Source organism: Myotis yumanensis, unplaced genomic scaffold (genome assembly GCF_028538775.1).
Source record: "Myotis yumanensis isolate MYYU_CA2020_CCGP unplaced genomic scaffold, mMyoYum1.0.hap1 SCAF_7, whole genome shotgun sequence".
Taxonomy (NCBI): domain Eukaryota; kingdom Metazoa; phylum Chordata; class Mammalia; order Chiroptera; family Vespertilionidae; genus Myotis; species Myotis yumanensis.
This window is the reverse complement of record NW_027223758.1, coordinates 3,405,120-3,418,821: the sequence shown is the minus strand read 5'-3', so window position 1 is coordinate 3,418,821 and position 13,702 is coordinate 3,405,120.

Sequence of the window (13,702 nt, the reverse complement as noted above, 5' to 3'; positions counted from 1 at the left end):
ACCACCCCTGGTGTGCCTGCCTACCAGACACCGAATCTTGCAAGACCACCATTAAAAGTTTCCCTATTGCTGTACTATGTGTCTCCAAGTCCATTATTTGAGTTTGGACAGGTGAGGGTGTTTCTCACACAGAGATGGCAAGTAACCTGCGTAAAGCCACCAGGAAGTGAGAGCATGTGGACCAGAACCCAAGTTTCCTGCATTCCCAGCCAGGGTTGCACAGCAATCTGTTTCAGCAACATTCTTTTTTTCTAGTTTTGGTAAAAAGAAAATGACATAAAATTTACCATCATAACCATTAAACAAATTTTTAAAATTAATTTGAGCCCTAACTGGCTTGGCTCAGTGGATAGAGCGTTGGCCTGCAGACTGAAGGGTCCCAGGTTCAATTCCAGTCAAGAGCATGTACCTTTGTTGCGGGCACATCCACAGTAGGGGGTATGCAGGAGGTAGCTGATCAATGTTTCTCTCTCATCGATGTTTCTAACTCTCTATTCCTCTCCCTCTCTGTAAAAAAATCAATAAAAATATATTTAAAAAATTAATTTGAGAGAGAGAGGAAGGGAGAGAGAAACATCTATGAGAGAATCATCTATCAGTTGCCTCCCGCATGCTCCCTACTGGGGAAGGAGCCTGAAACCTGGGCATGTGCCCTGACCAGGTATCGAACTGATGACCTCTTGGTGCAGGGAGTGATGCTCAACCACTAAGCCACACAGGTTGGATTCATAACCACTTTTAAGTGTACAGTTCAGTACTTAAGAATATTTGCTTTGTTGTGCAATAGATTCCCAAAGGTTTTACATCTTTTCAAACTGATACTCTCCCCATTAAACAGTAACCTCCAAGCCCCCAGGCTCTGGCACCACCATCCTACTTTCTGTATCTATGAATCTGATGATTTCAAGTGCCTCCAATAAGTGAATCACACAGTATTTTGTCTCTTTGTGACTGGCTTATATCACTGAGCATAATGTCCTCAAAGTTCACCCATGTTGTAACAAGTGTCAGAGTTTCCTTCCTGTTTAAAAATTTTTTAAAAATTGATTTTAGAAAGAGAGGAAGGAAGAGGGAGGGAGGGAGGGAGGGAGGGAGGGAGGGAGGGAGAGAGAGAGAGAAACTCTGATGGGCTGCTTCCCGCAAGTGCACCGACTGAGGATTGAACCTATAACCTGGGTATGTGCCCTGAGCAAGAATTGAACCGGCAAACTTTCAGTGCAAGGGATGACACCCAACCAACTGAGCCACACCAGCCAGAGCAGGGCAGCTATTCTGCCCACAGGGTACCCTCTGACAGGCAGTGTGCTTTGGAGCTGCCCACTGGCTGGCACACCACAGTCGATGGTTCCTCCTGCCCAATCCTGCTCCTTCCTTTTCCCCTCCACAGGGTGTGACTTTTTGGAGAAATCTTTTGTATTCCCAACTCCACTTCAGCACCTGCTTCCTGGAGACTGGAGGAGTTGAGAGTAGGAGTGGGGTGGTCCAAGAAAGCAGGCAGTGAATGGGTTTGTGCCTGGTCAGTGAGGAAGCCCCATTCCTGGTGCAGCGGGGTACACACAGCCCCGCTGTCCAGAGCCCTGTCGCTGACACTTTCCCTGGGGGTGACTTGGGAGAAGGTGCTGGTGGAGGGGCCAGTGGATTGGACTGAACAGGCTTCGGTGGCCCAGGATCGGGCTTCAAACTGATTCAGCTGTTTGAAAAGTCGAAGAGGGAGGGATAATGACTTGGAGGGCTGTAACTAAGTCACATTGACCCTAGAGATGCTAATGACAAGTGGAGGGCAATTAACAAACAATTGAAAACCCAGAGGAGAGCCTCAAATCTCATTAGCAGCTTCAAAGGGGCCCACATCTCTGGGGGCAGAGCAGAACAAATCAAGTTCAAATCCAGATGCAAGAGCCACAGTGACTGAACTTTAAAGGCTGCTGAGTGCTCAGCTGAACTCGACAGTTATGCCAAGGTCAGTGTCTGGGCCTTCCCCCATCCCCCAACCCCCTGGGTGGGGACCTGGTGTGCCTGCAATTTGCCTCTTAGGATGCCTCTGAACCTTCTGAGCCTGCAGACCGGGGCCCAACCCTTCCCCTAAAGAGCAACCCATGCTCCCCTGGGGAGACAACAGGTGCCTCTCTGGAGCTGTTCTCACACCCTGTCCAGGCCTGTAACCAGAGTTAAGTCACAGTATAGCTGGGCTGATCCTGGAGGAGAGGGGCTGTACCCCTGCCCCCCCCCCGCCCCCCCCCCCCCCCAGGAGCTGCAAGGCTCAGCCAGCATATACCACCAACACAGAAAGGGGGTACTTGTGGGACTGGACACCATCAGGTGAGGACAGGTTTGGGGACGCCTGGACCCTCTCCCCTGGCCCCCGCCAACACTTTATGCACCGGACTTCACTCTTGGAGCTTCAGCTCAGCCAGGCCAGCACTCATATACCATCAGGCAGGCCCAAGACAAGTGGCCAGCCTTGGAGTTCACATCCTCTGGCAACTCCCTAGGCCCCATCCTGCATCCTTTGCATGGGGTTGAGAGAGGACAGACTGCAAGGAGGGAGCCTCTCAACTCACTGCCTCCAGTGCCCAGCTGCAGCCTCAGGACCACTGGCCTCTGTGGCAGATGTTGCTGCTGGTCTCTGTCCCGCACTGAGTGCTGTGAGGCAGGATATCTGGTTGGCACTCACCGGCTGTGTGGCCATGGCCCAGGCTGGTTCTCTCACCTCTCAGGACTGGAAAGGAGTTAGGCGTGGCCCGGCTGCACTGGGGCTGGCACAGAGTAGGCTCAGTGCACACTGGCCACCGTGGCCACTTAGTAAGAGTGTAAAGTATTGATTCCAAGTGTAACATACACGTGCAAAAAAGTGCTCAGGTCATGAGTATTCAGCTCAATGGATTTTCACAAATGGAATGTGCACACCTGAGTAACCAGGACCCATAGGCAGCCAGAAAGCCCAATCCTCACTCCCAAGCCTCTCCCAGCCATGAGGCCCTGGTGACCACCATCCTGACATCTAACAGCCTACCTGTGTTGGCCTGCCTGGGACTCTACACACAGGGATTATGCCCTTCATTTCACTGTGTGTGTCTCTCTGCTCTCTGTGCTGCTGAAGTCCACTCATGGGCAGTGATCCAGAATCTTCCACTGGGGCACACGCCGCCATGAAACCATCCAAATTGCCATTTGATCTTCAGAACTATCTTCTTCCTTTTTTTTTTTTTTTAATTATTTTATTTATTTTTATTTTTTTATTTTTTTTTGCTAAAAGTATTACAAAGGGTATTACATAAGTGCCCTTTTTATCCCCCCCACCCTTGACAAACCCCTGCTCTCCCTTACCCCCCAGTGTCTTATGTCCATTAGTTATGCTTATATAGATGCATACAAGTCCTTCGGTTGATCTCTTACTCCCCTCCCTTTTGTCCCCCAACCCTCCCTGGCCTTCCCACTGCAGTTTGACAATCAGTTTGAGGCAGCTCTGCCTCTGTATCTATTATTGTTCAAAAGTTTGTAATGGTCTTTATTATCCATGAATGAGTGAGATCATGTGGTGTTTTTCCTTCATTGACTGGCTTATTTCACTTAGCATAATGCTCTCCAGTTCCATCCATGCTGTTGCAAATGGTATGAGTTCCTTCTTTTTTACAGCAGCATAGTATTCCATCGTGTAGATGTACCAAAGTTTTCTAATCCATTCATCTACTGATGGGCACTTAGGCTGTTTCCAGATCTTAGCTATGGTGAATTGTGCTGCTATGAACATAGGGGTGCATATATCCTTTCTAATTGGTGTTTCTGGTTCCTTGGGATATATTCCTAGAAGTGGGATCACAGGGTCAAATGGGAGTTCCATTTCCAATTTTTTGAGGAAACTCCATACTGTCTTCCATAGTGGCTGCACCAGTCTGCATTCCCACCAGCAGTGCAGGAGGGTTCCCTTTTCTCCACATCCTCTCCAGCACTTGTCGTTTGTTGATTTGTTGATGATGGCCATTCTGACAGGTGTGAGATGGTACCTCATTGTTGTTTTGATTTGCATCTCTCGGATGATTAGTGACTTTGAGCATGTTTTCATATGTCTCTTGGCTTTCTGAATGTCCTCTTTTGAGAGGTGTCTATTTAGATCCTGTGCCCATTTTTTGATTGGATTGTTTATCTTCTTTTTGTTAAGTTGTATGAGTTCCCTATAAATTTTGGAGATTAAGCCCTTATCAGATATGACGTTGGCAAATATGTTTTCCCATGAAGTGGGTTTTCTTGTTGTTTTGTTGATAGTTTCTTTTGCTGTGCAGAAGCTTTTTATTTTGATGTAGTCCCATTTGTTCATTTTCTCTTTGGTTTCAACTGCCCTAGGAGCTGTATCAGTGAAGAAATTGCTTTGGCATATGTCTGAGATTTTGTTGCCTTTCTTCTAGAATTTTTATGGTTTCCTGTCGTACATTTAAGTCCTTTATCCATTTTGAGTTTATTCTTGTGTATGGTGTAAGTTGGTGGTCTAGTTTCATTTTCTTGCATGTATCTGTCCAATTTTCCCAACACCATTTATTGAAGAGACTATCTTGACTCCATTGTATGTTCATGCCTCCTTTGTCAAAAATTAATTGAGCATATTGGTTCGGGCTAATTTCTGGACTCTCTATTCTATTCCACTGATCTATATGTCTGTTCTTGTGCCAGTACCAGGCAGTTTTGAGAACAGTGGCTTTGTAATACAGCTTGATATCTGGCATTGAGATCCCACCTACTTTGTTCTTTCTCAGGATCGCTGCAGCTATTCGGGGTCTTTTTTTATTCCAGATGAATTTTTGGAGAGTTCGTTCTAGATCTTTGAAGAAGGCCATTGGTATTTTAATGGGAAGTGCGTTGAATTTATAGATTGCTTTGGGTACTATGGACATTTTAATGATGTTGATTCTACCAATCCAAGAACATGGTATGTTCTTCCATCTCTTTATGTCTTCCTCTATCTCTTTTTTCAATGTCCTGTAGTTTTCTGAGTAGAGGTCTTTTACCTCTTTAGTTAAGTTTATTCCTAGGTAGCTTAATTTTTTTGGTGCAATGGTAAATGGGATTGTTTTTATAATCTCTCTTTCTGAAAGTTCACTATTGGTGTATAGAAATGCCTCGGATTTCTTGGGGTTAATTTTGCATCCTGCTACATTGCCAAATTCATGTATTAAGTCTAGTAGTTTTTTGATGGAGTCTCTAGGGTTTTGTATGTATAATATCATGTCGTCTGCAAATAAGGACAGTTTTACTTCCGCTTTTCCAATTTGGATGCCTTTTATTTCTTCTTCTTGTCTAATTGCAATGGCTAATACTTCCAGGACTATGTTGAACAGGAGTGGTGAGAGTGGGCATCCCTGTCTTGTTCCTGTTCTTAGGGGAAATGGTGTTAGTTTTTGTCCATTGAGTATGATGTTGGCTGTGGGCCGGTCATATATGGCTTTTATTATGTTGAGGTATGATCCTTCTATTCCCACCTTGCTGAGAGTTTTTATCAAAAATGGGTGTTGGATTTTGTCGAATGCTTTTTCTGCATTAATTGATATGACCATGTGGTTTTTTTTCTTTCAATTTGTTTATGTGATGTATCACGTTTATTGATTTACAGATGTTGTACCATCCTTGCATCCCTGGGATAAACCCTACTTGGTCATGGTGTATGATCCTTCTGATGTACTGCTGGATCCGATTTGCTAAGATTTTGTTGAGGATTTTGGCATCTATGTTCATGAGGGATATTGGCCTGTAGTTCTCTTTCATTGTGTTGTCTTTACCTGGTTTTGGTATTAGGGTGATGCTAGCTTCATAGAATGTGCTTGGAAGTGTTCCTTCCTCTTGAACTTTTTGTAGTAATCTGAGGAGGATGGGTTTTAGTTCTTCCTTGAAAGTTTGATAAAACTCCCCTGAGAAGCCGTCCGGTCCTGGGCTTTTGTTTGCTGGAAGCTTTTTGATGACTGCTTCAATTTCTTCCATAGTTATTGGCCTATTGAGATTTTTTTATTCTTCCTGATTGAGTTTTGGAATGTTGTATTTTTCTAGGAATTTGTCCATTTCCTCCAGGTTGTCTAGTTTGTTGGAGTAGAGTTGTCCGTAGTATTGTTTAACAATCATTTGTATTTCTGTGGGGTCTGTTGTTATTTCGCCTCTATCGTTTCTGATTTGGTTTATTTGGGACCTCTCTCTTTGCTTCTTGGTGAGCCTGGCTAGGGGTTTGTCAATCCTGTTTATCCTTTCAAAGAACCAGCTCTTGGTTTCATTGATTTTCTGTATTGTTTTTTTGGTCTCTATGTCATTTATTTCTGCTCTAATCTTTATTATCTCCTTCCTTCTGCTCACTCTGGGGTTTTCTTGTTGCTCTCTTTCTAATTCTTTGAGTCGAAGGGTTAGATTATTTACTACCATTTTTTCTTGTTTTTTGAGATAGGCCTGTAGAGCTATAAACTTCCCTCTCAGAACTGCTTTAATTGTGTCCCATAGATTTTGGATTGTTGTGTTTTCATTGTCATTAGTGTCCAGGATGTTTTTAATTTCTTCTTTGATCTCATTGGTAACCCAATCAATATTTAATAACATGCTATTCAGCTTCCAAGTGTTTGAGTATTTTGGGTTGTTTTTATTGTAGTTTATTTCTAACATTATGCCATTGTGGTCTGAGAAGATGCTTTTTATGATTTTAATCTTCTTGAATTTGTGGAGACTTTGCTTGTGACCCAATATGTGGTCTATTTTTGAATATGTCCCATGAGCACCTGAGAGGAATGTATATTCCATGGCTTTGGGGTGGAGTGTTCTGAAGATGTCAATTAAATCCATCTGATCTAGTGAGTCATTTAGGATTGCTGTTTCTTTGCTGATTGTTTGTCTAGTGGACTTATCCAGTGATGTCAGTGGTGTATTAAAGTCCCCTACTATGATTATATTGTTGTCGATCTCTCCTTTGATATCTTCCAGGAGTTTTTTTATGAATTTGGGTGCTCCTGCATTGGGTGCATATATGTTTACCAGGGTTATATCTTCTTGTTGTATTGATCCCTTTAGTATTATGAAGTGGCCTTCCTTATCTCTGGTTATGGCCTTCACTTTGAGATGTATTTTGTCAGATATAAGTATTGCTACCCCAGCTTTCTTTTCCTTTCCATTTGCGTGAAAGATATTTTTCCATCCCTTCACTTTCAGTCTGTGTGAGTCCCTTCTAATGAGGTGGGTCTCTTGTAGACAGCAGATGTATGGGTCATGTTTTTTTATCCATTCAGCCACTCGATGTCTTTTGGTTGGAGCATTTAGTCCGTTTACATTTAAAGTTATTATTGAAAGGTACTTGTTTGTAGCCATTTCTTTTTGTGTGTGTGGCTGTTTTCTTTCTGAGGTTGTTATTTCTTCTTTTTACACCAGTCCCTTTAGCATTTCTTGCATGGCTGGCTTGGTGGTGATAAACTCCCTTAGCCTTTTTTTTGTCTGTGAAGCTTCTTATTTCCCCTTCAATTTTGAATGATAGCCTTGCTGGATAGAGTATTCTTGGATTCAGTCCTTTGCTTTGCATCACTTTGTAGATTTCCGTCCATTCTTTTCTGGCCTGATGTGTTTCTGTTGAGAAATCATTTGATAATCTAATGGGAGATCCCTTGTATGTAACTTTCCATCTCTCTCTTGCAGCCTGTAAGATTCTCTGTCCTGAACATTTGCCATGGTAATTATGATGTGTCTTGGTGTGGGTCTTTTCGGGTTCACCTTGTTTGGGACTCTCTGGGCTTGTGTGACTTTTTTCTTCCCCACCCCAGGGAAGTTTTCTGATATTATTTCTTCGAATAGGTTTTCTAATCCATGTTCATCTTTCTGTTGTTCTGGCACCCCTATTATTCGTATGTTGTTTCGTTTCATGTTGTCCCAAAGCTCCCTTAGGCTCTCCTCCTGTCTTTTAATTTTTTTCTCCATTTGCAGTACAGTTTGAGTGTGTTTTGCTTCCTTGCCTTCTAATTCACTGATTCGGTCCTCCGCTTCTCCCAGTCTACTGTTGATACTTTCAATGGTGTTTTTTATTGCAGCTATATCGCTCTTCATTTCTTCTTGGGTCTTGCAAAAGTTATTGATTTTTTCATCTGTTTCTTCTTGCTTCTTGCATAAGTAGTTGATTTTTTCATCTGTTTCTTCTTGCTTCTTGCACATCCGGTGCATGTACTCTAGGACCCTTATTCGGAATTCTTTTTCCGTCATGTTGCATATCTCTGTCTCACTTAGCTGCTTTTCTGGCGAGTCCTCCTTCTCTTTCCTTTGGGCATTTATTTGTCTACCCATGTTTGATCTCACTGACATATCTAGTTGTTGAGTCGTTCAGTGGCTGCTCCCTGGGTGGCAGTGGCTCCTCGGGCTGTGGTTGCTCCTTGGGCGGTTGTGTTAGCAGCGGCTCCTCCGTTGATAGCAGGGCCTCTGGTGGGTGCTGTTCACAGCTGTGGTGGCTCTTCTGGCTGCTGGAGGGAGGCTTCACACACAGCAACTGTTCCCCAGACAGAGCGTGTGGTGATCAGGAGGCCGCTGTTGCTTGGATCTGCTGCGTTGATTTAAAGGCACAGAATACAACACAACAAGACACAACGTACCAGGCACTGAACACGAATGTATTTACAATATTACTAACCCCAAATAAAGGTGGCCACCCGAGCTAAGGGAGTTAGGAGATAAGGAGGAAAGAAGAGAAACAGGTAGAAGAGAAAAAAGAAAGAAAGAAAAAAAGAGAAAAAAAGGAGTGCAAAAATGAAATTGGAAAAAGGGAGGGGAAAAAAGAAGAGGAAAGAAAAAAGAAAAAAAAAGAGATAAGAGAATGAAGTATAAAAGGGGAAGAGACTATTTATAAGAGGAGAAAACTCCTATAGATCCGCCACTAATACCACCAAATTACAGCAACAGATTCCTGGAGATGAATACAAACTACAAACAACCAATAATATCAAGCGACGCAAGGGAAAACAGAAGCACAGAAATAACCGGGGGCGAGGGGCAGAAAAATAAAAAGAATAAGCAGACTAACCTCACCAACAATCCTAAAAAAAACCCCAATATACTCGTCAATCAAGCAAACAACAATAAAACAATAGAGAGAGAAAAGAAGAAGAAGAAGAAAAAAATTTGGATAGTGAAGGAAGATAGGGGAAAGGTGTATAAGGATTTAGAGCAGGGGATTGGACATAGGATATATAAGTAGGGTGAAATTTAGACAGGGGGTAGAAAGAATAGGGAAAATCTAAAGCTGGATTGGGGTAAGAGAAACAGGACAACAAAAGGGAAAAAGTGGGGAAGAGGGTTTAGCACAGAGGCAAGTTGAGGTAGAGAAAAATGTTGCTAAAGGAATGATGAAAATAGAATGGAGAACATTAGTCCCAAAATAAAATAAAGACAAAATAAAATGACACTTTAAAAAATGGTAAAATGGTAGCGGTAATAATACTAGTTAAAAATAAAAATGCAGTAGTTGAAAGGGTAAAATCAGGTGATGGGGAAAAAAAAAGAAAAGAAAAAAAAAGAAAAAAATGTTTTCTTATTTAAGAGGTGAAAAAGTAATTTAAAAAATAAAAATAAAAATGTGCAGTAATGCAGGTGCTTCAGATCTTCTACTCTTCTTTTCGGCAAGCTCGGAATTCAGGAGAATGTTGAATTTCCCTCTGATACACTGTTCCTCCGTGTTGTAAGCCACAGTCCTGATTTTAAGGCAGGCCGTATTGGCTCCCATACAGATACTGCCTTATCTGTATTTACAGAAGAGTCATTCCGTGGCTCTGCCTTTGGGTGGCAGTGTGTCTGGATTGACCTACTAGGCTATAAGTTCTCTCTGACCAGGAGTTCTCTATTGTACCTGAACCAGCTCCGCCCAGAGCTGGCTCCCCAGGCGCCACTCCCAGCTCTGTTTCCCAGGCTCCCCAAAAACGATCTTCCCCTACAAGCTCCGCTAGCGATCCCAACTGGGCAATCACATGCACTGGGATCAACAATCAAACTCACAGATTTAAGAGGAAGTGTGTAAACAAGAGCCTGGGAAGCTGTGCGAACTTGCAGGGCTCCACCTTCCAGAACTGCACGGAGTCTCTGCGCGCAGTCTCTGCGCGCGCTCTGGCCCCTGGCACCAAGTAGCGGGTCACCAGGAGAATCTGAAGTTGCCTCTTTGCATCCAGTCCAACTATGGGCTTATTTATAGTGTTACCTTCTGCCAGCAGCCCTGCAGGAGCCCTCCCCACTTGCGGGTCACGCTGGCCTCTATGGGCGCGGATTTTGGGGGGCGCAGATTTCCCCCTGCACACGCGCACGCGTTCCTCGCTCCAACCTGAATTGCAAACCGCACATTTTGGGGGGGTCTAACCTTTCCGTGGAGGGAAGCAGGTCTCCTCTGAGTTCATGAAGTAGTCGCGCTGCTTGAGAGCCGTTGCCTCCGGGTTAGTAGCCAATCTCTGGATGCGGATAACAGCTACTCAAGATGGCTCGGTCTCGCCACTGGGCTGGCGCCCAGGGGGAGGTTTCAGCCTCAATCTCTAACCATCCCCATTTTCAAGGAGATCTCTGTCTTTCCTGGCTGCAGACTGTCTCTCAGCTGAAACTCCTTTGTTTGTTCGGGCTGATAGTTACCCGTTTCAGCTGCTCGCCCTTATCTGCTCCGGGACAAAGCACCAACACGTCCGTCTATGCCTCCGCCATTTTTTTTCCCCCCGAACTATCTTCTATATATATAAAAGCCTAAGTGACCGAAAAACCGGCTGGTAGCTATGATGCACACTGACCACCAGGGGGCAGACGCTCAATGCAGGAGCTGCCCCCTGGTGGTCAGTGTGCTCCCATAGCGGGAGCGCTGCTCAGCTGACTGAGGCACCAGACACTGGGCTCACTGCGAGCACAGCTGCAGCGGAGTGAGCCCCTCCCACCTCTGCAGCAGGCATAGCTGAGCCAGGATGAGCTGAGTGGGAGTGGGCCTCTAGTTTATTGATAAATAAAAACAACCCTGCCCTGAGCAGTGGATAGAGCATTGGCCTGCGGACTGAAGGGTCTCAGGTTCCATTCCGGTAAAGATCACATGCCCAGGTTGCAGGCTCAATCCCCAGTAGGGGGCATGCAGGAAGCAGTTGATCAATGATACTCTCATCATTGATGTTTCCATCTCTTTCCCTCTCCCTTCCTCTCTGAAATCAATAAAAGTATATATTAAAAAACAAACAAAACCCAAGTGTGCAGGGTAGTGTGCTCAGGTGTCTCTTGGGCGCCACATTCCCCTTGCCAACATCCCACATTCCATTTCCTCACTCTCACTGTGGCCTTGGTGACTATGTCATCCTTTCCCTTCTTCCTTATGGAACCACCAGGAGGCAAGGACCAGGAGGTGACTGTGCTAGAACCCAAGGCCAGCGGTGGGGGAGCTCGTGGGGTGGTGGGGGTAGGCTGGGGGCACCCTAAGCTGCTGGCCTCCCACATCTCTGCTGTGGACTGCCCTGGTCTGGGAGAGGCCAGATGGGGGCACGGGGAAGAGAGGGGGAGGTGGGGGTGGGGTAGGAAAGATGAGGGGAGGAGGTGGAGAGGGAAAAGTAGAGAAGGGGGAAAGGGAGGGGGAAGGGAGAGGAGAGGGTGCGAAGTGCAGGAAGCTGTGGGCACCGCACTGGAGGAGATGAATTTTAGCAGGATTCAGAGCAGGTGGGATCTGGGGGAAATTCTCTGCCCTCCTTCCTGTCTTTACCCAGGGCCACAGCTTGGACCAGGGCCTGAACCACCTCTCTGGGCCTCCCAGCTCCTTTCCCTGCCCCATGATCTTCTAGTGACACCTTCAAAGCCAGCTCTGACCTCCCCATCCAGCCCACTGCAACCCCTCAGCTCCCTCCCACTCCTTGGCTCCAGCTCCCAGGGTGATGAACATCTGCCCCTCCCTGTGCAGGTCCTGAAGGAGAGGAGGGGACAGGCCAGGTCCTGTCTCACTGGCTCAGCCCTACATTCAGAGCCCTACCTTGATTTCTGCTTATCTGTGGGCCACCTACTATTATTATTTTAAATACTTTTATTGATTTTTAGAGAGAGAGGAAGGGAGGGGGAGAAACATCGATGTAAGAGTGGGACATGGATAGGCTGGCTGCCTCCTGCACACCTACTGGGGTTTGAGCCCACAACTGGGGGCATGTGCCCTGACCGGAATCGAACCAGCAAGCTTTGGTGCACAGGACAATGCCCAAACAACTGAGCCACACTGGCCAGGGCTGAACCACCTATTTTTAAGATTTTTAAAAATCATTTCACCTGTTCTGTTTTGCTCCTACTAAGCAATACCTGTGAAAACAATGGTCATGTGGTCATTGTTCCTGAAGTTGTATGTTGTCACAGGTGTTAAGTCACCTGCTGCAGGATACTGGCTGTGTGACTGACTCTAGCTGGACTGGTGATGACACCCAGGGCAGTCGCACCTGCTTTTTTTTTTCTCCCCTTTTAATCCTCATCCAAGGAGGATTTCCATTAACTTCCAGAGATAGTGGAAGGAAAGAGGAGGGAGGGAGGGAGGGAGAGACATCGACGTGAGAGAGACACATTTAATGGTTGCCTCCCGCATGTGAATCTGCAACCTAGGCACATGCCCTTGACTGGGAATCCAGCCTGCTACCCTCTACTGAGTCACACAGGCCAGGGCACACCTGCTTTTCTTAGGGACTGCTTCTCCTCCTACATACAGTAGGCACTTAATAAGTGGCTCAAAGTTGCAGTAGAAACCTCACCAGCTGTCTCTGTGGTCCTCTGCTTACCAGGTCTCTGATGTGTGGGCCCATTGGCCTCTTTCAAAACCCTTTACGGCCACTGTATTCTGGGATCCTCCCATCCACAGTGAGACAGGCAGGTGAGCTATAATCTCCATTTGGTAAATGGAGAAACTGAGGCAGGGAGCCTGACCTGCCCAGGGTTTTTCAGCTTCTCACCTCACCACTCTACAGCCCTTTACTCAGGGCTGGGTGGGCACCATGAAGAGCTATTTAAGGTGGAGGTGTTTGGCAAGTGTGTCCCGCCTGGAACACAGGCCACATCAATTGGCTCCTGGGTCAAGTTTAGGTCCCAGCCCAACTGCTTCCCTTCTGAGATCTTTGGCAAGTGCCCTTCCCTGCACTCTGGGCAGGACACCACAGGGTGAATGGCAGGCCGGGTGTTCGGGGCCTGTGTGCCATGTCTATTTTAAGCCTCTGCCCTGCCTAGGTATTTGCTCTGTGGCTAATGTCCTCAGGAAGCCACCTGGCTGCACCCACACCCAGGAGCCTTGTGAGCTTCCCGAGTCTCCAGGAACTGCACCCCACCCTGGTTCTGGGGCTCTGGATCCAACTTCCTTTTCCAAGACAGAATCAGCTCCTATTAGTGAAGAATGCAGCCTACCCGCAACACACACAGAGGCTTTGGCTCAGATGCCAGAGGTGTGAAGCATAGCATCCTTGACCCTGGGCAAGTCATGTTCTGGACCTGAAAGTGGGGGGAAGGAGGATGTGAGATGCTCCAGAGAACTGGGCAACACCTACTCCAGACAGGTGCACCCCTGGGGAAGGTTGTGCTGTGCTGAGGGAGAGCCCCATGCCACTGTTCTCTCTCACTGGGGCTGCGTGCACTCTGTGGCTGGGCTGCCCCCATTCTCACCAGTGAGTTTCCAGGAGCCAAGAAGCAATTCTGGAGCATACAGGTGCATTTTGGCAGATAAATTTTGAAGACGTTTCCCTTTTCT